This window comes from Moschus berezovskii, chromosome 12 (genome assembly GCF_049115385.1).
Source record: "Moschus berezovskii isolate FMDL1 chromosome 12, NW_MosBer_1.0, whole genome shotgun sequence".
In the NCBI taxonomy this organism is placed as follows: Eukaryota; Metazoa; Chordata; class Mammalia; order Artiodactyla; family Moschidae; genus Moschus; species Moschus berezovskii.
The window spans coordinates 90,329,242-90,355,559 of record NC_142471.1 but is presented as its reverse complement, the minus strand read 5'-3'; the positions used below and the strand labels follow the sequence as shown (position 1 = coordinate 90,355,559).

General features: G+C 43.6%; 1 pseudogene; it reads right to left on the bottom strand.

Moving 5' to 3' along the window:
• Positions 1 to 16,546: 16,546 nt before the first annotated feature.
• LOC129556079 (U2 spliceosomal RNA) lies at positions 16,547 to 16,682 on the bottom strand (annotated as a pseudogene).
• Between the last annotated feature and the right edge of the window lie 9,636 nt (positions 16,683 to 26,318).

The following is a 26,318-nucleotide window of genomic DNA, read 5'->3' as shown; positions in this document are numbered from 1 at the left end:
TGCTGACTAAAAAAATGTAGTCACGACCTGAAAGGAGAGGGTTGTTTTCTTTGGTGGGAATGTTTAGGACTCCCAGCCTGGGAGAGAGCGTCTTAGCTCAGTAAGTTCAGTTCAGTCGCTCAGGGGTGTCCGACTCTCTGCGACCCCATGGACTGCAGCACGCCCGGCCTCCCTGTCCATCACCAACTCCCGGACTCTACTCAAACTTATGTCCATTGAGTCGGTGATGCCATCCAACCATCTCATCCTCTGTCGTCCCCTTCTCCTGCCTTCAGTCTTTCCCAGCATCAGGGTCTTTTCTAATGAGTCGGCTCTTCGAATCAGGTGGAGTTTCAGCTTCAGCATCAGTCCTTCCAATGAATATTCAGGACTGATTTCCTTTAGGATGGACTGATTGGATCTCCTTGCAGGCCAAGGGACTCTCAAGCGTCTTGAACACCACAGTGGAAAAGCATCAGTTCTTCGGCGCTCAGCTTTCTTCACAGTGCAACTCTCACATCCATACATGACCACTGGAAAAACCATAGCTTTGACTAGACAGAGCGTTGTTGGCAAAGTAATGTCTCTGCTTTTTAATATACTGTCTAGGTTGGTCATAACTTTTCTTCTCAGTAACTCTGAAAAAACTGCTCCAAGGAGGCAGGGAGGAAGTCAGGCTATATACAAGTTTGCAACAAAGGGAGCAGGCAGTCTGAACATCAAAGATCAAGTACCAAGTTAAGGAATTTAGCGTTCTATGTGTGGGAAGATGCCAGGCCCTGGGCTCCCTGACTTCATTCCTTTCTTGTCTACCTCAGCTGTTGGGGGCCAATCCTGTTTCCTTGTTCGCCTTAGGGAGTGGCAGGTGGCTGCTTCTTGCATTCCCCCAGCTCTTCAGCAATCACTGTGGGGGTGGCAGCATCTGCTGGATCTCAGTTTGGGAGCCCTCATTCACGTTTGGAAGCCAGAAAACACTGATGGCTGTGATAGTTCTTGTTGATTAACATGGCAAGGAGATATTTTCATTTCACACTGCCTTCCAGGCAGCTGTCCATTTATATTTGTGTATGTGTAAATGTGTATATTACTCAGGTACATACATATATACATGATGAGAAGTCATGGAGTTATATGCCAATTATGTCTCAAAGTTAATTTTAAAAAAAAGTCATAGTTTGCTTTTTGCTCTCTTCCACTACTTCCTAGCTCTAGTTTGGGGGAAACCTAATTTTCTAATGGCTGCCTTTTCTGTAAGTTGTGAGGAACCCAAGTTCTAAAGAGAATATGTTATATGGTGATGTTTTGTATATTTCTTTCTAAATTTCTCTTCTTTTACCTGTAGTTGTTCAGTCCTAAGTTGTGTCCAACTCTGCAACCCCACCCACTGCAGCACACCAGGCTTCCCTGTCGTTCACTGTCTCCTGGAGTTGGCTCACACTCATGTCCATTGAGTCAGTGATGTCATCCAACCATCTCATTCTCTGTCGCCCCTTTCTCCCCCTGACCTCAATCTTTCCCAACATAAGGGTTTTTTCCAGTGAGACGGCTCTTCTCGTCAGGTGGCCAGAGTATTGGAGATTCAGCTTCAGCATCAGTCCTTCCAATGAATGTTCAGAGTTGATTTCCTTTAGGATTGACTGGCTTGATCTCCTTGATGTACAAGGGACTCTGAAGAGTGTTTTCCAGCACCACAGTTTGAAAGTGTCAATTCTTTGGTGCTCAGCCTTCTTTATGGTCCAACTCTCTCATCCGTACATGACTACTGGAAAAACCATAGCTTTGACTAGATGGATCTTTATCGGCAAAGTGATGTCTCTGCTTTTGTAATACACCATCTAGATTTGTCATAGCTTTTCCTCTTTTACTGTAAATGTAGTAAAATAGCCTAAGTCATTTAGTCATTTACTAAAACCCCATGAGTATATCATATTTTTCTGGCTGGAAAAGTGAAAGTCTCTCAGTTGTGTCCACCTCTTTGCGATCCCATGGACTATACAGTCCATGGAATTCTCCAGGCCAGAATACTGGAGTGGGTAGCCTTTCCCTTCTCCAGGGGATCTTCCCAACCCAGGGATCAAACCCAGGTCTCCCACATTTGCTTTTCTCAATAAGACTTCACCTTATACTTTTCATACTTCAAATTTTATTTCAACAGTTTGAATGACCATAAAAAGACAGCAAGTCTTTAAAAGTTGTAAACCTCTTTAAAAGTTACCAGTTGGTTGGGGAAATATAGCACTGTCAAAGCATTTAATAATAGCATTTCTATTGGAGTCCTCAGCTTCAATAGAAAGAATTTATTAGTCAGAGTTTAATTGGATTTTTAAAACTTGGATGGAAACCTCATTTAGTAAAACTATGCCTGATATTCTCAGTCTCTCTTTGCAGAAATATGCAAAGGCTGCATGTGCCGCTTCACTATGGCCACTGAAGAGAAATACCTTATATAACTGCTCATCAACTGCCTCTTACCTAGTCACTGGTATGTTATATAAGCCATTCCTGTGATAGATTTTCAACAACCACCATCTTCCTAAAGCAACATTTCTGCTCAAGTACTCATCAATAAATTGAGTTTAAACTCCAAGTCATTTTCCTACGAAACTTAACACACATTCTCCAACATATATTGAACACAATTGAAGTTAAAATTAAACCACAGTATTATGAAAGAACACATGGTTCCACCAACATTTCACTTTGAAAATATTTCAGAGCCTCTGGGAACCTCCTGAATCTCCACTACAAGTGCCCAAGAACCATAGGATCAGGTGTTTTTGTTTAGTTTGAGTTGTAATTAATTCATTTTTTAAGGAAAAGGGCTATTGTTTGAGTAAGTTTATTAACCCTTCATGCAGTTTAGCAAACAAAGTCCATGTGCCGGGGAATAACAAGGACACCAAGATGAGGAAGACACAGTCTGTGTTTGAGGAAACTACAGCATAGGAACGAGGATGAGCAAAAATAACCGTAATTATGATAGGCGGTAGATGTGCTAAGTAAATTCAAATAAAAATCATCCTGTAATTGAGAGGAAGAGCAACTCCAAAAATGACTCTGTGTTGAAGCGGGAAAGGCATTTGATACCACGCCAGGGGTTCTCAGCCCCAGCCACACATGAGGATCTTTTCAAAACACGCATATCTGGGGACCACCCAGACCTACTGACACCATCCGCAGCTGGAGAGCTTGCTCTGGCGACGTGTTAAACATACTTCCCAGGTGAATGTTGTGTGCAGCCAAATATTGATATTGTACCAGCCCCACAGTTTGCAGATGCGGAAACTAATGCCTAGAGATTTTAAGTGATTTACCAAAAGCCAGACCATCTAAGTCTAAAATTAGAGCGTAAAGCTCTTGATTCCCCAGTCAAATCTCCTTTCCATTGCACCACACGCACGTAAAAAGGATGTCAGCAAAAGCGGCAGACAGCACTGTCACAAGGACACTGTTTGGCACAGAGATTAAGTTACCATTCTCCTTACATATATTTCTGAGAACCATTTCATTGGGGAATTTTTAAAAGTCCATTTTTTTAAAAAATAAGTTCTTTTTCTTAGAACCTTTTTACTAAAGTGTAGGGTTTAAAAATGTATAAAAAACATTTATACATTTTTTAATGTATAAAAAACATTTGTACATTTTTTAATGTATAAAAAAACATTAAAAGGGGTTGGGAAGATCCCCTAGAGAAGGAAATGGCACCCCATTCCAGTACTCTTGCCTGGGAAATCCCATGGACAGAGGAGCCTGGTGGGCTACAGTCCATGGTGTCACAAGAGTCAGACAGGAGTTAGTGACTAAACCACCAACCACCACCACAGAAGATAAAATTCTGTTTTACTTTTCCTGTGAAGGACTTGCTGTGAAGGTCTTGAATGCCAAACCGTAGCTCTGTACTTAATTTCTTTACTAGTAGAAAGCCATGCAAAGGTTTGGAGCAGGCAGGTGCCAGTTCTTAGAAGTTAACCTGGAATACCTGTGGGAACAACCATTGTAGAACCAGAAACAGGGACCGAGAAACCAATTAAGAGTCAAAGACCTAAAACCTGTGGGAATGGAAAGGAGAGGGTGATCGTAGAAGGTTCCAGATTTGCTAGCCTTTGAATCTGGAGTAGACGAAAGAATCAAAAGTCAGGGATAAAACTCAAGAGAGGAACTAAATAAGAGGTGATCCTGACCACTGGACCGGGTGTGTTGAGATGCTAGGCTCAGAAGGAGATGTGCAATCCAAGGGAAATGTTGAAAACATGATAGACTGGACCAGGAGATAAACAGCAGGGAGTTATCTATGCAGAAGTTACCCTTGAAAGCCGCAGGAGCAGGGAAGAAAAAGAGAAACTCCCAAAGGAAGAGAAAAAGATGGGTCAGAAAGACAGGCGATGAAGAGTTGTTCTGGAAGCCCGGGGGTGGCAAGCCTCAAGAACACGAAGACAAACAGCCAGATTCCGCAGACTTAGGAGTTAGAACAGAGGAAAGGTCGCTGTATTTGACAAACAAGAGCCTCAGTGACCTTCCAGAGAACAATACTCAGTAGGATGATGGGGATAGAAGCCAGATTTCAAAAGCTACAGACATGTTGGGCCTCGAAGCAGCGAGTATACACCAGTCTAAGATGTTTGGCAATGAGGGGAAGGGAGGGGATAAAAGAAGAGACACAGGGAGGACCAACAATGACGGAAAGGTTTGTTAACTTTTACATATTTTTTTGTTTTGTTGTTGTTTTGGCCATGCCGCATGGCATGTGGGATCTTAGTTCCTCAACCGGGGATCGAACCTGCACCCACTGAGATAGAAGCACAGAGTCCTAACCACCGGACCACAGGGAAGTCCCCTTTCACTTTTGTTGGTTTCTTGGTGGCCTCAAGTCATCTTACTTGTGGCCCTCAGGCTCAGCGGTTGTGATGCTCAGGCCTAGTTGCCCCACAGTATGTTAAATCTTAGTTGCCCAACCTGGGATCAAACCCATATCCCCTGCATTGCAAGGCAGATTCTTAACCACGGGACCACCAGGGAAGTCCCACATAATGTTTTGTTGTTTTTTTTTTAATGAGCAAATCTGAGCACTTTTTAAGCAGAGGGGACAGAATTGGGGGGTGGGGAGCAGGGGAAGGATGAAAATCTAGGAGGAAGATAACCCAGAGCAGACTGATGTTTCTTAGCTAGGGGACTGGGAGGGAGCAATTTCCTTCCCACAAACAAGATAAAGGGAAGATGTGAGATATACAGTTGCAGAGAAATTCGGATGGGAGAACTGGGGATATTTTCTCCTTTCTCCTCCTGGGGAAGGTCACTGGCTGAGAGCTGGGCTGGGAGCTGGAGGAGAACAGAGGGACTTTGGGACAATGGTTGTGGGGAAGAAAACCAAGGAGAGAGAAATAGAAAAGCAAAAGGAGTCACATTTTCCAAAACGGTTCAGCTGCCCAGAGTCAGGGCTAGAACGGGGATGGGGTTGAGGGGGCAGACAGCAGAGACATCTAGAGGCGGGCCTTTCCAAATGTGGGACATGAAAGGCACTTTGTTGAAGGAGATGACAAGAGGTTCAATTTGCTCAAGGCCTGTAGGGGGATGCTGTGCTCTTATGAAGCAAGTTGTCCAAAACTGGTGAGCTTCCCTCCAAAGAAATGTTAGAAACTTAATCGTTACAACAACAAAATCTCAACTGTATTGCAGAAAATGTCAGTTCTGTAAACTGCAAAATATCTTCCACGTACTGTCCCTGATTTTATGTGATCCCTCAGTGGAAAATCCCTTTTGCAGTAGAAAACGCAAGATCATAACGTTTCCTGATCTATTCTCGTGCCATAAATGCCACTGCTTTGTGGAATATAGGCTCCCCCTGTGATCCCCCCAGATGCCAACCCAACTGCAAACCTGCCTGGGAAAAATCTCTCATGAAACCACAGAGTATGAGTGTTAAGGCAGGAGACAGCACACAGCCTGCTTGACTCTTCCACGTCCTGGCCTGTGCTAGGATGAGTCTGGTCAGATCAGTAGGAATTAATGCTCACAGTAACAAGTTCACCCTGCGTCTAGATTAAGACATTGTCATAAAACTTCAGCTACTAGGTATCCCTATCAAGTGGGCTTCCCAGGTGGTGCTAGTGGTAAAGAATCCACCTGCTAATGCAGGAGTTGCAAGAGATGTGGGTTCGATCCCTGAGTTAGGAGGATCCCCTGGAGGAGGGTGTGGCAACTCACTCCAGGGTTCTTGCCTGGAGAATCCCATGGACAGAGGAGCCTGGCGGGTTACAGTCCTTGGGGTCGCAGAGTGGGACACAAGTGAGCCACTCAGCAGGCATGCACACATCCCTGTGAAGTAGACTGAGTTATGAGAGAATTGTTGAAATTGTATGGAGTCTGTTTCGGAAGTTTGGAGACTTCGACTACCTGAAACAGCTTCGTCTTATTCTTTGGACCCAGACAAGTTTTGTAAGAGGCAACAATATGAGATTGAAAGAACGTGGACTTTGGAGCCATGTAGACCTGAGTTTAAATTCTGCTAAACCTGGAGAGTCCCTTGGACAGCAAGGAGATCAAGCCAGTCAATCCTAAAGGAAGTCAACCCTGAATATTCATTGGAAGGACTGATGCTGAAGCTGAAACTCCAGTACTTTGGCCACCTGATATGAAGAGCCAACTCATTGGAAAAGACCCTGAAGCGGAAAGATTGAAGGCAGGAGGAGGAGGTGGCAACTGAGGATGAGGTGGTTGGATGGCATCATCAACTCAATGGACATGAGTTTGAGCAGACTCTGGGAGACAGTGAAAGACAGGGAAGTCTGGCATGCTGCAGTTCATAGTGTTGCAAAGAGTGCGACAACTGAACACTGAGCAACTGAACACAATTGCCACTTAGCTCACCTCTGAGTGCCATTTTACTTGTCAGGTAAATATAGGGTAAAATTTCTCTGGCAGTTAACTGAAGATTCACTAAGATAAGAGGGGACTTGTCCTGGCATAATCATAAGTGATTTAAAAAATCATAAATTTATTTTTAGAAAGTACATCTTTATTTCTACTAAACTTTAATTGAAATGTAGCATTTACATCAATTATCAACATAGTCAACAAACCACAGAAGTATTAACAGACCTGGTGACTTTGCCAATAACAGAAATCACAGATTTCTCAGGACACATTACAGTTGTTCAGTTCAGTTCAATACAGTTCAGTCGCTCAGTCATGTCCAACTTTTTGTGACCCCCATGGACTGTAGCATGCCAGGCTTCCCTGTCCATCATCAACTCCCAGAGCTTGCTCAAACTCATGTCCATAGAATTGGTGATGCCATTCAACCATCTCACCCTCTGTCGTTCCCTTCTCCTCCCACCTTCAATCTTTCCCAGCATCAGGGTCTTTTCCAGTGAGTCAGTTCTTCGCATCAGGTGGCCAAAGTATTGGAGTTTCAGCTTCAGCATCAGTCCTTCCAATGAATATTCAGGACTGATTTCCTTTAGGATGGACTGGTTTGGTTTGATCTCCTTGCAGTCCAAGGGACTCTCAAGAGTCTTCTCCAACACCACAGCTCAAAAGCATCATTTCATCTGGGCTCAGCTTTCTTTATAGTCCAACTCTCACATCCATCCATGGCTCCTGGAAAAACCATAGCTTTCACTAGGCAGACTTTGACTAGACGGACCTTCACAGTAGCTATCTCAAAACGTGGCTTAGCCTCATCATGACTACAAAAATCATGATGGGTGCTAGACCTGCCACTAACTTGTCTAATGTGTTATTTTGAAAGTACTTAAATGAATATTGTGTGTGTGCTCAATTGCTCAGTCAGATTTACAGATTTAAAAATATTCTGAGGCCTACATTTCAATATAATTGGTCTTATAATCTCACTTATTTTAAAATTATTCCAAAGCGATCATGACACACACACACACAAAAGACTGAGACCCTAATCTAATTAGTGGAAAGTTGCATTTTGTTTATTTCTCAGAACAAAAAGACAAACTTCATGTAAAATAATCAGATTACTAATGTTGCAATAGAGAGCACAGGGTAGCAAGCAATGCAATTCCCTTAGAAAGGAGGATTGAAAAATACAGGGTGTGTTTTGCAGGTACATATGATTACCTGAGCAAGTAGAAGAGAAAAAGTGGCAGGAGAAGGTGGGAAAGATAGGTGACTCTGCAAGGGATAGGATGTATCTCAATTAGGAAACCCTTAAAAAGTGAAAAGCAGATCTGATACTCAGTCAACCTCAAATATGCTTTAAGCCTAATCCTGTGTGAACAACATCAAAGGGGATATTTCCTCCATTTATTGTTTCTATAAACAAATTTCTTCCCATTTTTGTGCTGACAAACTGACATGTCCACCACCCCCATCACACACACACACACAAACTCTCACACACAGGACAAAAACATTCCGATCTAGAATCTAATCCTTTACTACATGGTTTATTATATCATGATCATGGAATTGAAAATATTCTGCCATTTTGCCAAACGCTAAAATGATAAATAACCTACAAAGTTAGGAATGCCACAATACTTTTCATTCCTTTCCTTCCAATCATTTCAGAGACCACATAGTCTAAAAATATTTCAAAATATTTGAAAGCACTCATGATGTCATTCAAGTATTTCACAAGTTAATTAGGATGATTCATTCAAATTATTTCATTTGCTTCAGAAACAGTATGTAAATTCAAACTGTGGACCAAAGAGAGTAATCCTTGTGGCAGCTTCAGACCTGAGATGAAACCATTACGTTCACAATATTTTATTACCTACAATGTGGAAGATTTATAGTAGCTATAAATTTAAAATATGCAGGTGAAATGTGAAGAGGGGGCTGATCAGACAGAAATGTTGTTTTATGGCCAACATCAAATTATTTGGTTATTCCACATAAGGAGTAAAGCATGAATTATGTAATTAATGAACTCATTGACTGCCAGGATTCATATATTATCTGGAGCTTGAACAGAAGGTATCATCTCAGTATTTTATATATTTTGACTCTTTGATTCTAACGTATGTACTAATGAATCCTGAGCACTTCCAATAGCCCTTGGTACATACAGGTCCTCGAGAAATATTTATTGAATGAATTAGCTTTCTTGATTTTTATACTCCAGGATCTTTTCAACCATCATTATTCTACTTCAATAACCTAACACATGTAAATTTTGTACAAGAACTTAGAATAGTCTGGTACTTTCATTTCTTTTTCTTTTAGTTTGTAATTTATATATCTTGTGAAGAATTTTAAATGTCAAGTGTTATAAATGAATGCTGATGAAAATCATATCTAACACTTACATTAACTTTTGCATTTAGCAGTCTTTAAAAAGAAAATAAGATGTATCTTATGAAAATTTTCCAAGACTTGACAGGCTTCAGAACCACAGATACGTTGAAATTATAAGAGAAAATCCTCTGATGGTTTGTACTTTTCTGGAGATATGGTCTGCAGTTTTCATCAATTCTCTAAAGGCATTCCTCACCCAAAAAAGATTAAAGACCACTGTTTTAGACTATATTTTTTAGGAAGCAACAATAATTTGAGTTTTTAGAATTCTTCAATTTTCAAAGCGTTTTATTATCCACTGTCTCATTGTATTTTTATCCATTTTGTCACGTATTATCTCCAATGATTGAAGAGAAGACCAGCGGACAGGAAGTTACAAGACTCACTTTTTTGGAATTAAAGCACAGGCTCTCAGTGTCAGTGCTGTAACCCAGGGACCTTTCCCCATTCTTTTCCATCTATCTAGCTGGGACCCAGAAAACACAACTTTCAGACGTTTCTATAAAAGATGTCTGGAGTAAGCCTAAATACCAAGGCCTTCTCTACTTTTAATATTTGTTTTCTCAGAAATAGTCCTTGCTAATAGAATTTATTGGAAGATCACAACTTATTGGCCTCACCACACTTGTGAAATAAGAGTCATCCATCCCAATTATGGGCTTCCCTGGTAGCTCAGCTGGTAAAGAATCTTCCTGCAATGCAGAAGACTCCGATTCAGTTCCTGGGTTGGGAAGATCTGCTGGAGGAGGGAAAGACTACCCACTCCAGTATTCTGGCCTGGAGAATTCCATGGACTGTAGTCCATGGAGTCCGCAAAGAGTTGGACGCAACTAAGCAGCTTTCACTTCACATCCCAATTATGCGGGAAAAGAAAAATAGCATAAATAACCAACCTGAAGCCAAAGATTATGGCTCTGGTTTCCATGATGAACCTGAAAAAAAAAGTGCTCAAGACAAGTGAATTTCTCACCCAACCTTTTAGGACAGATGATTAGCATCAGCTTCTGAGCACTTTAAGAGCTTTGCCTGAGTTCTCTTGAAGTGCTAGGGTCAGCACGCTGGAGACTGATGGCTTGGGGAAGCAAGCAGTTCAGGCAGTTAGCAGGAGCCCATGCCCTCTGCAGCGCTGGTGGGTACAGGAAAGAAGGTGCTGCCAGGGTCAGGGCACACTCGGTACTACATTCATCTGACCCTGGGCTACAGTGCCAAGACCACTACTGGCCACACCTCCGGAAGCTCTAGCAAGATGTCAGCAGCCTGGCTTGAGAACTGGTTGAATTGTACAACTACCTTGCAGATAAATCCTTCCTCTTTTACATTCTTTGAGAATGTAAGCAATTTACAACTCTAGGAGTGAAAAACAACAAGGAGAGCTGAAAAGGTCCTGAGCCTTTCATCATGAAATTCTATTCATGATGAAAACATGTCCAAAAAGAATTCAGAGGCAAAATAACCACTCTCCCTGTAGAGGCTGTCATAAGAAGACTCGCATGTCGGTGTCCCCGACAGAAATACATAGCACACACAAAGGGGAACACTGCAATTCTTTACACAGGTGTGGGCAGAAGAAAACCAACAAGAATGGTGAAACAACCCTGAGCTGGCAATAATGGTGAGTCATTACCAAATCTTGGAGGGAGAGGAGTTATTGTAGGGAGGGCCACCTGGCAGGAGCTAGGAACAAGCCAGAGGAAGTATCCTGACCCCTCTGTCCTCCCTGCAGTCTCTGCCAGGACCTCCCATTGGCCAAACCAAATGGGTGACCATAAGGCGAGGGAGCCGTGGAAGTAGTCCCTACAGTTTAGTCTGCCCCAGGCCCATAGAGCAAGGGAGAATACTTCTGCAGGGACAAATGGAGGCTCTCCAGCCAACAGAAACTCCAGCAGAACCAAAATTAAAGAATGGATTTAAAAGAATGGAAGCAACAAATTTGACATTTTGAATCCCTTTGAAAGCAAAGACTATTCCACCCAACGACAATGTATTTTGAGAAAAGTTGAATTTTCCTTTTTCTACAACAGTATGTTTGTATGCCAATAAGAAAGAGTTATACTAATCCATTCTGTAGCTGAACTCAGAAAAGATGGATGTCAGAGGTGGTACAGAAACATTCCAGTGAAATAATGAAGCATCATCAAGAAAAGACTCGCTAAAGTGAGAGGAGAGAGGTTTAAGTCCATGAACAGATAGGCTATCTTTTTCACAGTGTATCTTTGGAATGAAATGATTTATTACAAAAGGGAAGATTTCTAGACTAGATTTAATGCTCGTATGTCATCCTCGTATGTCAAACAATTAAACTATATTTCCACTTATATCCAGCTGGGGGATATGAGAGACTTCTTTTATGGCTTTGTCATATGGTACAGTTTTGAGTCTACAGGATTTCCATCACTGAGACCAGGATTCGAGACAAGGAACCTTTTATATTATTAAGTGAGAAAAAATTATGTTAAGCTCGCTCTAATACAGAGATAAATATATTTTAATAAAGCAGAGAGATTCACAAATGACATGTAGCTTTGTGTTAATACAATATTCCTGAAAGCTTCTCTAATTATAAAGGAAAACCCGTCTTGAATAAAATATTAGCAGTTTAATCCCTAGGTCACAGTGCACAAAGGAAAACTGGCATTGCAGTGGCCTGGAGTTACTGGAGCTGAAGCATACCATTTTTCTTGTGTTGCTGTGCTGGCAGACAACGTCTGTCACTATTAGAGAGAAAGAAAATCTTCAAGAGGAAGGTGTACTCTAGCTCAAGAGCTCAGAAAATAGACCTCCTTTTCTTTTTTTTTTTAAACAAAAACACATTAGCTTTCCATCAGAAAGCCACTCATACTCTATAAAAACTGCCTGCGTTGATATTGCATTGTGGCATGGGTCAACAATAGAAAGATGCTTTCTTTCCTGGCAATTATTTTCAACAGAGAAAGAAAATTTAAGATGTCCATTTGGAAATGTTTTCTTCAGAGTGTAGAACTTAAAAACTCATACCTTGACAGTCAACCCAGTACTATTATTTCCATTCTCAAATGAAAGTTTTAAAAAATTATTTTCTGCTGTAAGCACAACAGTGAAATCTTTCATTTGGCTCCTTAGCTGTGCAATTCCAAAGCAGCTGAAATGGAAGACTATTGAAATAAACATACCAAAATAGTACAGATGACAGAATCTAATTCTCTATTGGAGTTTTCCATTTGATTTTTTTAAAGTTAGGATGAGAACACCTTAAAACGTAGCTTTTCAAGGCCCTAGGTCTTAAGTATTATTTTCCTGAGATTCATAGCCATCATTAACTTCAAAAGAAAATGAAGCTGGTGAGAAGGGTAAGTGGCAGAACTTACTAGAAACTCTCCCCAACAGCTATTCTCTCCCTCCCAAGGAACAAAATGTCAGTTTCTACCAAAACTGCTACCAAGCTCAATGCCTTTACTGATTTTTCCAAGTCTCCATGATAGGAGGATGTGGCCATGTGACTCAGTTCCAGCCCATAATATAATAATGTTATATATGTATTTGGTTGCTCTTTAGTCACTCAGTCGTATCTGACTCCTTGCAGCCTCTTGGACTGCAGCACGCCAGGCTTCTCTGACCTTCACCATCTCCTGGAATTTGCTCAAATTCATGTCCATTGAGTAGATGATGCCATTCAACCATCTCATCCTCTGTCACCTGCTTCTCTTCCTGCCCTCAGCCTTTACCAGGATCAGGGTCTTTTTCCAGTGAGTCAGGTGGCCAAAGTATTGAAGCTTCAACTTCAGCATCAGTCCTTTCAGTTCACATTATGTGTGTGTGTTTTGTGAGGGATTTTATGGAAATTTTCTTAAAAGGCAGGGAATGGGTCATTCTGCTTACCTATCTTCCTTCTTAGGGAATTGATGTGATGGTTGGAGCTCCTGTGGCCATCCTGAACCATTAGGTGATTTTGAGGATGGTAGAGCAGAAGGTTGGGAGCCTGAAGCCCAATGATACAGCCTGGAGCCATTGCACAGGCTATGCATGAACTGGCTTTCCCCAGGCATTTTATTCGTGGGAAAGATATATCTGTCTTATATAAGCCACTGTTATTTGGGGATTTTCTTTATGTTTTTATTGCTTAACATTCTGCCTTGCTTTTGTGAGACGAAACCCTATTGAGGAACCAACAGGATGAAGGGGGAAAGGATCATTGCAGAAAGTGTTTCATCCTTGGGAGATGCCAAAGATAACTTTCCTGAGTCTCTAAAAATATGACAATCAATGAAGTATCTGCTTCAAAGAAAACTGAATTCATAAACATTACAGGGGGAAAAAAAGGTTTCCAACCAGCATATTTTTAATATGACATTTCCAATCTTTAGAATGACTTTTACCAAAATTGAATGTTATGTAGACAAATTTTGACCAAAAAGATGGCGTAGCACAGTACTCACAAATCCTGAGGACCTTGATCAGCCCTTCGGTAGTATATACAAGAAGGAGAATACAGGATAAAGGACAAGTGTGTCCTCTCATCTCTCTCTCCCCCAACTCAGGCGAGGTGACCTGCTCAAATGTCACTCTCCCAAACCTCAGCTTCTAAAATTCTGACTCACCCACCCCTGTCAGCGCCACCTCCACTGACACACTCTCGCTGTCCTTAATTTCTCTTCTTACCACCTGCTACTATCTAACAAGCCACATACATATGTATATATATATATATATATATTTTTTAATTTACGTATCTTATTAGTTGCCTATTTCCTGTGCTGGAATAAAAGCTCCATGAGGGCAGGGATCTTTTTCTGTATTTGTAACTCTTACATGTGGGTGTCCCTGGTGACTCAGTGGTACAGAATCCACTTGCCATGTAGGAGATGAGGGTTCGATCCCTGGGTTAGCATTGGTTCGATCCCTGGGTTAGCATTAGATCCCCTGGAGAAGAAAATAGCAACCCACTCCTGTATTCTTGCCTGGGAAATCCCATGGACAGAGGAGCCTGGCGGGCTACAATCCATGGGTTCACCAGAGTCAGACATGACTCTAAACCACCAGCAACCCTTATATGTAATGGAGTGCCTGGCCCACAGCATTTACTCAATAAATATACAATGTGCTGTAAAAGGAAGACTGTGAAAACGAAGCTTCTCTCTGACTGGACTGTAAGTGGACTGTAACCCCCAGGTTGGGTAGGACATCTGGGTTCATACGGCTGCAGCCCAGGGAGGCTTCGGCTGCAGAGACCTTGTGACCCTGTGTGTCTTGTCCCAGAGCAAGCTTTGGGGTGTATAGTGAAGGCAATCCCCTGGGCCATGCACTCAGGAGGCCCCATAATGGGGCTCCAGTGTTCCACGGCTGCTTGCTGTCTTGAATTATTTCTTATTAATTTTATCTTTGAATTTGTGCTTTGTAAGTGATGTTTCATGGGTCAGTGGAGTATGCATCAGGGAATCAGAGCCTGGGTTCACTCAGCTGCCCACTCCCCTGCTGCGATGCCATGACCACACCTGCCTTCACTCCGGGAGGGGTCCCGGGCACGGGCATCCAGGTGGGTCTCACACACCCTGTGTGCCAAGTCACCAGGCAAGACCCATGGCAACACTGGGATATTGCATTCGCCCCACAAATAACCCCATGACCCAGACAAAAGGTGAAAGTCGCTCAGTCGTGTCCGACTCTTTGCAACCCCAAGGACTATAGAGTCCGTGGAATTCTCCAGGCCAGAATACTGGAGTGTGTAGCTGTTCCCTTTCCCAGGGGGATCTTCCCAAAGCAGGGATCGAACCCAGGTCTCCTGCATTACAGGTGGATTCTTTAACAGCTGAGCCAGAAAGGAAGCCTGAGAATACTAGAGTGGGTAGTCTATCCCTTCTCCAGTGAATCTTCACGACCCAGGAATTGAACCGGGGTCTCCTGCGTTGCAAGGGGGCTCTTTACCAACTGAGCTGTGAGACAAGCCCGTGACTGGGAGAACATGACATTAAATAGCAAGCAAAGAACACCGTGACTGATGAAGAAACCTTAGGAGAAGAAAGAAAAGGCCTTTTATTTTCCGCTTTTGAACAAGGATCCCATATTTTCATAGTACACTGGGCCCCACAAATGACACAGCAGGCCACGCCAGGCACAGATGGGAGGCGGGCCAAGGAAAAGACTCTACTCCAGGAGAGTCCGTGTGTCCTGAGTCCAAGTCCACCTAGCCTTGTCACTGGAGTGCCGAGTTCTCCCAGATGCCCTGGAGGCACTGCCCACCCCACCCTGCCCATGTCCACCAGGAGATGCTGAGCACTGGAAACAGAGCCACTAAGCCCTTTCCCGTCCCAGTGTCAAGTCAAGGGCCCACCCATGCCTCAGGCTTACCTCGATGCTTTTTGAGCTAGTCTGTGTTGTTGCTGTCCAGTCTCTCAGTCGTGTCCGACTCTTTCTGACCCCATGGCTGCAGCACGCCAGGCTTCCCTGTCCATCACCAACTCCTGGAGTTTGCTCAAACTCAAGTCCATTGAATCGATGATGCCATCCAACCATCTCATCCTCTGTCACGCCTTTCTCCTCCTGCCCTCCGTCTTCCGCAGCCTCGGGGTGTTTTCCAGTGAATCGGCTCTTCAGATCACGTGGCCAAAGTATTGGAATTTCAGCTTCAGCAGCAGTCCTTCCAATGAACAGTCAGGGTTGATTTCCTTTAGAATTGAGGAAGCTATGTATGGATGTAAATGCTTGGAGGCAGGAGTATGTAGCTAAGTGAAACTAGCCCTCTGGGGACGGGTGCCCTGATTTATAGTGTTTGCTGATTGTCATGCTATAAATATTCCCTCCAGGGCCAATTCTGAGCTACCAATATTTGATAACTAGTTGGCAAAATTCTAGAAAATGAAACAACTGTCTCTCATAAGCAGACGCAAGCAGGCTGTCACACATTACTGCTTGGAGGGAAGCGGAAAGAGACATCACTGTGATTCCATCTATAATCTGGAACAACAGGAAAGGCATCATTCACAGGAAAAACCCCCAAGAGCCTGAAAATGTGAAAAATATGCACCAAGTGATGAGAATAATAAAAATGAAAGCAGAGAGGAGATACACCACTTTTTAAAAATCAGATTGATAAAAATGTTAATTCTTGGAGCTTCCCTGGGGGCTCAGCGGTATAGAATCCTCCTGCCAATGCAGGAGACACGGGTCAATCCCTGGTCTGGGAAGATCCCACATGTCATGGAGCAACTAAGCCTGTGAGCCACAACTACTAAGCCTGTGCTCCAGAGCCGGGGGGCCCCAACTACTGAGCCCACGCACCTGAGGGCCCGTGCTCCGAAACAAGAGAAGCACTTCAGTGAGAAGCCCATGCACCGCAGCTGGAGAGTAGCCCCTGCTCGCCACAACTAGAGAAAAATGTGAGCAGCAATGAAGACCCAGCAGAGCCAAAAATAAATAAATTTTTACACTTGATCTTAGCCAAAAGGCCGAGAAGCGATAAAAATAAATGAATAAATTTTTAAAAGAAAGATACCAAGTTCCATAAAAAAGAAAAAAGAGGATGTAATCGCTTTTAAAAAATGTTAATTCTTAAGCTTTCGTGAGAAAATGAAGACCCAGCACAGCCAAAAATAAATAAATTTTTAAAAAGAAAGAGACAAGCTTCTAAAAAAATAAATCGGATGTAACCTCTTTTTTAAAAAATGTTAATCTTAAGTTTTGGTGAGACTGGCGGAAATGTCATTTTGCTCAGACACTTTGGAGAGCACTTGGATAGTGTTCAGTAAAATTGTAAATGTATGTAAGCCCAGCAGTTCCTCTCGGGGGTAGCTGAGGGCAGTTCCCACGTGGGTACAAGGATGTTCCCCTATAGGATTCTGATCATGAGCTCCAGCTTCTTTACTTCATTTATGGCAAGTAGAGAAGTAAATCCCAGACATCATATTATTTCATTCATAAATATTTATATTATCTCTGAAACTTACAAAACAAAACAAAGAAGAAACCTGAAGTAGGCTTTTGTTGGGTATGGAGAGTAACCAAGGAAGGGCAGATAAAAAGGCAAGGGTACATTTATGAGCCCTCTGGAGTCTGGTTAGTTTAAATATAATGTTTCAAGCGCGTTCCCTGAGGAAATCATCCCTGTTCCTTACCAGAAACAGCAGGCTGAAGGGACAGCCTTCTGGTGCTTGGCAGATTTTTGAGGTCAAATGGAATCTGTACTAGCTAATCAGCTTACTGGATAAAAAAACTAAGGACTGACATCTACATTGTCCTTACAAACCTTTAATGCAGGGGGTGGTTCGTATCACTACAAAGGCTTCCTCGAATATTCACTTTATCATCGCTATTTTAAAATATGTGTCTCACTGCTACATTTAAAACGGATAAACAGCAAAGGACTAATGTATAGCACAGGGAACTCTGCTCAGTGTTATGTGGCAGCCCGGACTGGAGAAGAGTTTGAGGGAGAACGGATAGATATGTATATACGGCTGAGTCCCTTCGCTGTTCACCTGAAGCTATCACAACATTGTTAATTGGCTATACCCAGGACAAAATTAAAAGTTTTTTAAAAAATAAATTTACTTTTTTTCTAAAAAAAAAGAAATGTGTGCCTGATACCCAGCAAATAAAAATAGCAAATGTGTAATTAACCACCTGAGAGATATTTAAAATGACAGTGGTCTTGCTAAATTCACTCCTAGCTATAAAATTTTGTCTCAATGTAATATTTCATATTGAAAAAACGTCATGCTAGGAGCAACGATTTTTTCCAGGTTGTTTACAAACATTAATCAAAATAATTCCCCTTTCCAGTTTGCTGCTTCTGTATGTGTTTTGTGGAAGGCCTTTCAGAACTTTGTTTTAATCTGAAAATAAATGGACCAGAGATTGAAAACTAGAAAAGGAAAAAATATGAAGCACTGTCACATTTTAAGAGACACTGCATGAAACTCTTAGTAAAAGCTCTATATTTAGTTTTAGTTAAGTGCTAGAAAATTTCCAGAATACAAAAGAGAATATTTTCTCCACATAGAACATGGCTTTCTAATTCCTCCACACTACAGGTAATTCCCCTAAACTGTTCCCTTTCTCACTTTCACTCGGTAAGAATCATTACTCATTAGATTTAAGACTCGTTAGATTTTAAGCAGTAAGCAGCTGGTGGGGAGAGCAGAGAAAAGAAAGTGCAAAAGAACACTGTGATTAATTGTTTTTTCTCTTTTTTTTCTGATTTCTGATTAGGACATTCTGAAAGCACAGAGATCTGGTTAGCTTTTTGGTAGTAGTCAGTCAACACCTCACCCTAAGGCCTGAGCTGATACCAAATTGAATCTCCATCCAGAGCAAGGGCAAAGCTGAAATGAAAGACTGGGATGGAACACTGTTAGATGATAAGCATCAACTACTCTGAGAGCAAGAAAACCAGAGCTGTGCTGTCCACATTGATATAACAAGAGGTGTTTCCTTGGTGGATCTGTCACAATCACGCCTCCAGCTCTTAAACAACATCACAACTTTCCTCTTGATAGTATCTGTTTCCCACCCCACTTCTATAAGCTCCCAAACAATTCTGTTCATTTGTTTATCTTTTAGCTGAGCCATGTGGCTTGCAAGATCTTAGTTCTCCAACCAGGGATTGAACCCAGACCCCTGCAGTAAAATCACAAAGTCCTAACCACGGGATCGCCAGGGAATTCCCTACATCCTCTTTATTGATTCATTTAGTTTCCCTATAAAGACCTTGTATTTCAAAATTTTTTCATGACATTTAAAGCTAGGATAAAATCATATATTTTATGGAAGTGTGCTTGTCATTTACCGTGGCTCCTCTCTTGAGGGTGGGGAATGGGTTGCTGTGGTTCAGTCACTAAGTTGTGTCCGACTCTTTTCGACCCCCATGGACTGCAGCACACCAGGCTCTACTGTCCTTCTCTATCTCCAAGAGTTTGCTTAAACTCATGTCCATTGAGTTGATGATGCCATCCAACCACCTCATCCTCTGTCACCCCCTTCTCCTCATGCCCTCAATCTTTCCCAGCCTCAGGTTCTTTTCCAATGAGTTAGCTCTTTATGCCATGTGGCCAAAATATTGGAGTTTCAGCTTCAGCAGCAGTCCTTCCAATGAATATTCAGGATTGATTTCCTTTAGGATTGACTGGTCTGATCTCCTTGCAGTCCAAGGGACTCTCAAGAAGAATGGGACTGCTTCTAATATGCTAACCCTCCCTTCATGGTTTTTGCCTGGGCAGCAGGACAGTGTGAGAGTCAAGAGCCTGGACTCCGGATCACCTAACATCAGCTTATGATACTGAGTAGATGTTGCATCAAGCAGCCTCTGTTTACTCATCTGTAAAATGGAATAATAATGCAGTTACTTGTAGCATTGTTGTGAAAACTAAATGAGAAAATGCATGTTCAGCCCTACCTTAGCCACATGATGGAGAAGCTAAGCACGGGAGGGACTGTGGCTCAGAGAAGGTGCTTCACTTCCTCCTCAAGCCCAAACTCCACCTCCAGCTCCTTTGCCGGAGGGCCAACCGTCCACTTCTCTCTCTGAGCCTGTTCACTCGCTCCGTTTGTCTCTTTTATTTACAGAGACGTGGATGCACCTAGCGTCTGTCAGTCGGAAAGAGAAAAAGAAACAGCGTATATTAACGCATGCATGTGGAATCTAGAAAAAGGGTACAGGTGAATCTGGTTCCAGGGCAGGAGTAGAGACACGGACGTGGAGAACTGACGAGTGGACACAGTGCGGGGGAGACGAGGGTGGGATGAACCGGGAAATTCAGCTTGACATAAATACACCGTCACTGTAAAATAAACAGCTGGGGGGACTGCCGTATAGCACAGGGAGCTCAGCTCAGTGCTCTGTGATGACTCGGGTGGGTGGAGGAGGTGTTGAGAAGGAGGCTCAAAAGGGAGGGGACATGCGTACACTTCTGTATTGTTCAGTCGCCAAGTCAGGTCCAACCCCTTACGACTGGACGGACTGTAGCCCATCAGGCTCCTCTGTCCATGGGATTCTCCAGGCAAGAATACTGGAGTAGCTTGCCATTTCCTTCTCTAGGGGATCTTCCTGACGCAGGGGATTGAACCCCACGCCTCTTTTGTCTCCTGTATTGGCAGGAGGATTCTTTACCTCTGAGCTGCCAGGGAAACCCCAGGTGGTGCTGGTGGTAAAGAACTCCCCTGCCAATGCAGAAGAAGGAAGGGAAGCAGGGTTTGATCCCTGGGTGGGGAAGATGCCCTGGAGAAGGAAGTGGCAACCCGCTCCAGTATTCTTGCTTGGAGAATCCCATGGACAGAGGAGCCTGGCAGGCTACAGTCCAGAGGGTTGCAAAGAGTCAGACAAGACTGAAGTGACTTAGCACACACGCATGCACACGTATGTATACCTATAACTGATTCACTTCGTTGTACAGCCAAAACTAACACAACATTGCAAAGCAATTACACTCAAATAAAAATAAAATAAGTGGATTAGATTGGATTGTATATAAATTCCCTCTCAGGCATAAAATTCTGTAACTCCTTTTGAACTGACTGACACACCATCGTTTGTTTTTATAAAACAATATGCAGAATCCTATAGTAAGTGAAACTGTGATCAGATATCAGAGCCCCTTCTTCCATACATGAAACCTAAACATGGGAAACCCACTCCAAGGGCTCTAAAATGAATGAACCTAGAAGGGGCTGCTGGACCCCTTGGTGAAAAAGAGTTTCCATTTATGAAGTCAGGCAGAATCATTCTTTTTTTTAATCCAGTGAAAAGGATTTTTTTTTTTCAGGAAATTGCCTTTGTGACCTGTGAAAATTCACTATTATCACATTTGTGCGTGGAATGGACAATTTTCCCAAAGGGCATAGAGTAGGTAAACCCATGTATCCATCAGCCATTACCTGTACCACATTTGACTGTTTGCAAAGCATTTTCACAACCATCTGCCACAGGACCCAGTTCATCCTAAGTAAACCATTTTCCAGAAACTCAGCTCTTCTGGAGAATATGAACTCCTCTGTTTCATCAACTGAAGCCCCTCAACTGTGGATCCCACCAAAAGATGATCACAGTAGTTTTGGGTTATTTTTTTGATCACCAGTAGTTTTTGAGAATGCATTTTCCATCTGCATTGTTGAATATTTAGTGTGTGTGTCTATGTGTGTGTAAGATGCCATAGTTCAGGGAGTTTAAGATGCATGTTTTTTGCATTTAGTCAGTCAGAAAGAGAAAAATGAATATCGTATAGTAACACGTGTATGTGGAATCTAGAAAGATGGTACTGATGAGCCTATACGCAGGGCAGGAACAGAGACACAGGCACAGAGCTCAGAGCTGTGGACACAGCGTGGGAAAGGGAGGGTGGCACGTACTGACAGAGCAGCCTGGAAACACACACGTCACTGTCCATGAAGCAGAGAGCCAGAGGGAAGCTGCTGCATCACACCAGGAGCTCAACCTGGTGCTCTGTGACAATGTGAAGGAGTGGGACAGGCTGGGGGGACTCAAAGGGAGGGGACATGTGTGTACCCATGGCTGATTCACGTTCACACATGGCAGAAACCAATGCAGCATTGTAAAGCGATTATCCTCCAATTAAAAACAATTGTTTTTTAAAAAAAGATGCGCTTTTTTTTCACATTTAATGTCTTTGAATTCAGGATATATCTGTACTAGGCAAGGTAAGAGTCCCCCAAATTCATGTCCATCCAGAAATTCAGAATGTGACCTTGTTTGGAAGTAAAAGCTTTGTCGATGCAATCAGCTACAATGAGGTCATCCCGTTTCAGGTTGGCCTTAAAGCCCACATGCCTGGCATCCTTACAAGGAGAAGAGAGGACACATCAAAGACGGGGCGACACAGGGAAGGCCACGTGACAGCAGAGGCAGAGATTACAGTAATATGTCTATATGCCAAGGAACACCGAGGACTCCCTGCAACCGCTGAAAGCTAGGAAGAGGCGAGACGGGATCTGCCTCTAGAGTTCCTTGCAGGAAGCATGGTTCTGCCAGCGCGTTGGTTTCTGTCTGCCTCCAGGACTGTGAGGGAAGACATGCCTGCTGTGCCCAGCCACTCAGAGTGTGGCCATTTGTTTCCGACGCTTAAGGAAACTAATATACCTGCAAAGTCTGCATACTTATGTGTGTGTGAGTACACATGACAACATGCACACACACGACACGCACATAGGTTTGCTTGCTCTTCATTTCTCTTTCCTCATTTATACGGGAAGGAGGAAAGGAAGGAACAGCCTCTGAGCTGCTGGGCGGCGTTGAGAGCCAGCCTTGTGGAACTCCCGCGGTGCCTGGCCGTCAGCACGCACATGCACGCAGGAGACTCCTGGCCTGGCCACTCTGCGAAGCTGGCACGGAGAAAGTCCCCAATCGCGGAGTGAAAGGGCCTACTAGGCAATCACGACATCAATCTTCACCTACAAGGCAAATGGTTGCTGTCCCGGGAGGTTTAACTTCAATTTGTTATCTGCTCTGAACTTGTCATCAACGGATAAACCTTAGCCTTCTCTGCCCCAGTCGTCTATCAACATATGGCTATCTAGCTCCACCCCTTTGACCACGGCAAAAAACTAGAGAAAATAGTTGACTATGTTAAGTATTCTTGGATATGGGAAGACTTTCCTATGAATGACTTCAAAGCAAGAAAACCATAAAGAAGATTGAGTGATTTTAGAAAATAAAAATATTAAATGTATGGGGAAAAAACCATCAACTAAAAAATAAACTACAAAGGGGCCAGAGAAGCCAAAGGAAGGGCCATGAGGGTGTCCATAGAGTGTCCATAACGAGTATGTCGATGACAAGTGGTTGTCCAGTTGGCTTAGAGGTGAAAGGTTAGAGCGGCAGGATTTGGTCCTCGAGTGCTTCTTTCTTAAGGCACTCAGATGCCCCCTGACCGAAGGGGAGTGTGCTGAACAGGTGTGACAGCAGGGTCAAGAAGCTGCAGCTGGAGGAGGAGAAGGAAGTGGGAACGCTTCCTTGAAGACTGACAGTCACCAGCCCCAAATCTAGAGGGACTTCTCAGCTGACTCCTCAGTGGCAGCAGACTTTGTAAATACAGTGAAAGACCAGGCCAGAAAAGGGCATCATCCCCATCAACTTAAAATTCAGTATCCTTTTACCAAATCAGTGATTTAGCTGTTTTAATGATTGTGGAGTTCCCTGGCAGTCCAGTGGTTAAGACTCCACGCTTCCACTGCAGGGGGTGCGGCTTGGATCCCCAATCAGGGAACTAAGATCCCTCATGCCGCACGACGTGGTCTAAAAAACAAATACACACACAATTTATTGTAATTCACTCAGCTGACAAAGTCAAGAGGGTGATCTGCTGAAGCTGATGTGAACCACCAAATCACAACTCTTGTCACCAAGCAGCTTAATCTACACGTGACTCAAATCTACACCTAACAGATCATCCTGTCTCTCGGCAAAATTGCAGGATTTCAGCGTTTACAAGCTAGTTCTGGCTCCATGGCAACCCATATTACACAGCACAGGACAGCATCTGGAGATTCTAAACCCTGAGCCTGTGGCCTAAAGAAAAAGAAGTGGCGGCAGAATTTCAGTGACAGGCTTATTCACTAAAGGAATGAAGATGAAGAATTTAAGTCACAAAGGCTTGATAAATTACCAACTTGGCAATTTTCTTCCATGGTGGCCTAGTGGTAAAGAATCCACCAGCTAAGGGAGGAGACATGGGTTTAATCTGTGGGTTAGGAAGATCCCCTGGAGCAGGAAATGGCAACTCACTCCAATTTTCTTGCCTGAGAAATCCCATGGACAGAGGAGCCTGGTGGGCGACAGTCCATGAAGTTGCAAAAGAGTCAGACATGACATAGCAACTAAACAACAACAACAAATTCTAGAGAAAAGCAGACAAAAGGGAACTGACGCTGCCTTTGGTCTTCATGTCAGCCCACAGGAGGGACTAACCAGTGGCAGAGAAGACGCATCACGACCAGAGTCCCCTGCAGGGTGGACAGCGAACCAAAGTCAGGACCCAGAGGTGTATCCTGGACCCTTAAGAGAGCAGCTTTCAAAAGGTGTAGAGAAAAGGTGCATGTGTCTTCCAGGGTCTGGAACATTCTGACTGCTCCTACATCAGTCTCCTAAAGCATGGTGGGGTCCAGCAGGAACAAGGCCACACTGTGACTCGCAGATGAGAGCTGCTGTCAGGAGGAGGGGGACCGAGGAGGTCAGAGGGGTTGTCACGTGGCCCCACATGGCTGGGGGCATCAGTCCTCGGTCCTCCACGGGGCAGAGGGAAACTGCGGCAGACCGACTCCGAGCTGCCAGCTGGAAGATTCTCTGCATCATCTCTTGGCCTCTGCACTGGTTGGCTCTTGCCTTTCCCCTGCAGCCCCTGTTGCTTCCTTCCCGCTCTCTGCCGTGACTGGGTGACTTTGAACTCGTGCTTCCTGGATTCCTCCAGGCTGTGGCTGTTGAATCTTTGAGACTCTGGCTCCTCTGTTATCACCATTGCGGGTCCAGAGGTCGCAGAACGATTTGCCAAGACTATTGCACCTGGCCCCGTATACAGGGGCAGGCAGAGGAGCCTGGCATGCTGCGAGAGAGACATGACAGAGATGTATATTGCAAAGGTGGCCCAAGGCAGTGTTGTCATACCGTGACCGTGTTTTCTGAAGTGTCTGTGACACCCCCTGGGACTGGCACACTCATCACTCCAGTCCTGTCCAAACACGAGGCTCTGGCTTTCTCGAAAAAGCCCAGCAGCTTCCCTCTTGTCTGCCCAGGGCCCCAACCTTTGGACTTCATCCAGTTCTCTGGATTTGCCCTGATTGTCTCTTGCTAGCTCTTCCAGCTGATGACAATTTGGGAAGATTGGCTTTCTGCTGCGACATTTCCCCACCATCCTGCCTTTCATATTGCCTTCCAAGGGACTTCCCTGGTCGTCCAGTGGCTAAGACTCTGCGCTCCCAATGCAGGGGGCCTGGTTTCTATCCAGTCAGCGAACTAGATTCCACATACCACAGCTGAGATCCAGCACAGCCAAATAAATACTAAAAAAAAAAAAAAAAGATTGCCTTCCAGGGTCCAGGCGAGCAGCCCACTCAACCTTGGCTTCTCCAGGAGTACCCCTGCTTCTCTAGGGGGAGAAAATCAAACAAAGCTAATGTTTATTTCTTACAGAAGACCTGGAAAGTACAGAAAGGAATGAAGAAGAAAATTAAAATTACCCTTATGCCCCCAGCCAAGAGAGTTAATCACAGATAACATTTTAAAGAATTTCCAGAAATATGTAATTTGAATTTACCATTATTGAAGTTGTGTATGTGTGTGCACACGTTTAGGTATATTAAGTGTACATATATATTTACTCACATTTATCTTTTCCCTACATGATTATATATGCGTATATGTATGGGTGAACATAATATGCAAATTCTTAGAAAATGTTTTATTAAATAACTATATAAGCTTTTGTTCTATGCATATACTGTAAGTTAGCAATTCACCTCCTTCTGGACTTTCAGGTTGTCTCTGAAAGTTGCTACTTATAGGAAGAAAGAATGTCTATGCCCTCTACTGTGTTCTTTTTTTTTTTTAACCTTTTTTTAAAAATGTCAGTGGCCAGAGACTTTATTTCTATTTATTTTGGCCATGCTGTGGGACCTGTGAGACTTTAGTTTCCCCACCAGGGATTGAACCTATGCCCCCAGCATCGCTCTCCCATGTCCTTGCCTCAACAACACAAGAGGGTGCCGCCCCCAGATGTGTCCCTCCTCCCCCAGCACCTCCGCAGGGAGACAAAGCATCTAGTCCCACTGCCAGGATTTGACCCTAACCTGGATCAGTGTTTAACTAACGGTCAGGGTTATGGAGCCTTCAAAGTGGTCAATTCCTCTCTCACAGCCTGGGTCAAACGTAGGGGGTCATCTTGTCTGGGCTACTCCACCCCACCCCCTGATGGAAAGACACCAGTAACTGTCATTGGTGTAGCAGTTGGGAGAGGGGACATCACGTTGGTTCTACCCTGTCTTCACATTGCACCTGAGCGTGCAGAGCCCTGCTCCTGGATTTGACATAGCGAGAAGGAAGAGGCCTTCTTTGCCACAGGTCTAGACAAGGTATTAGCAGAAAGCACTGCTTT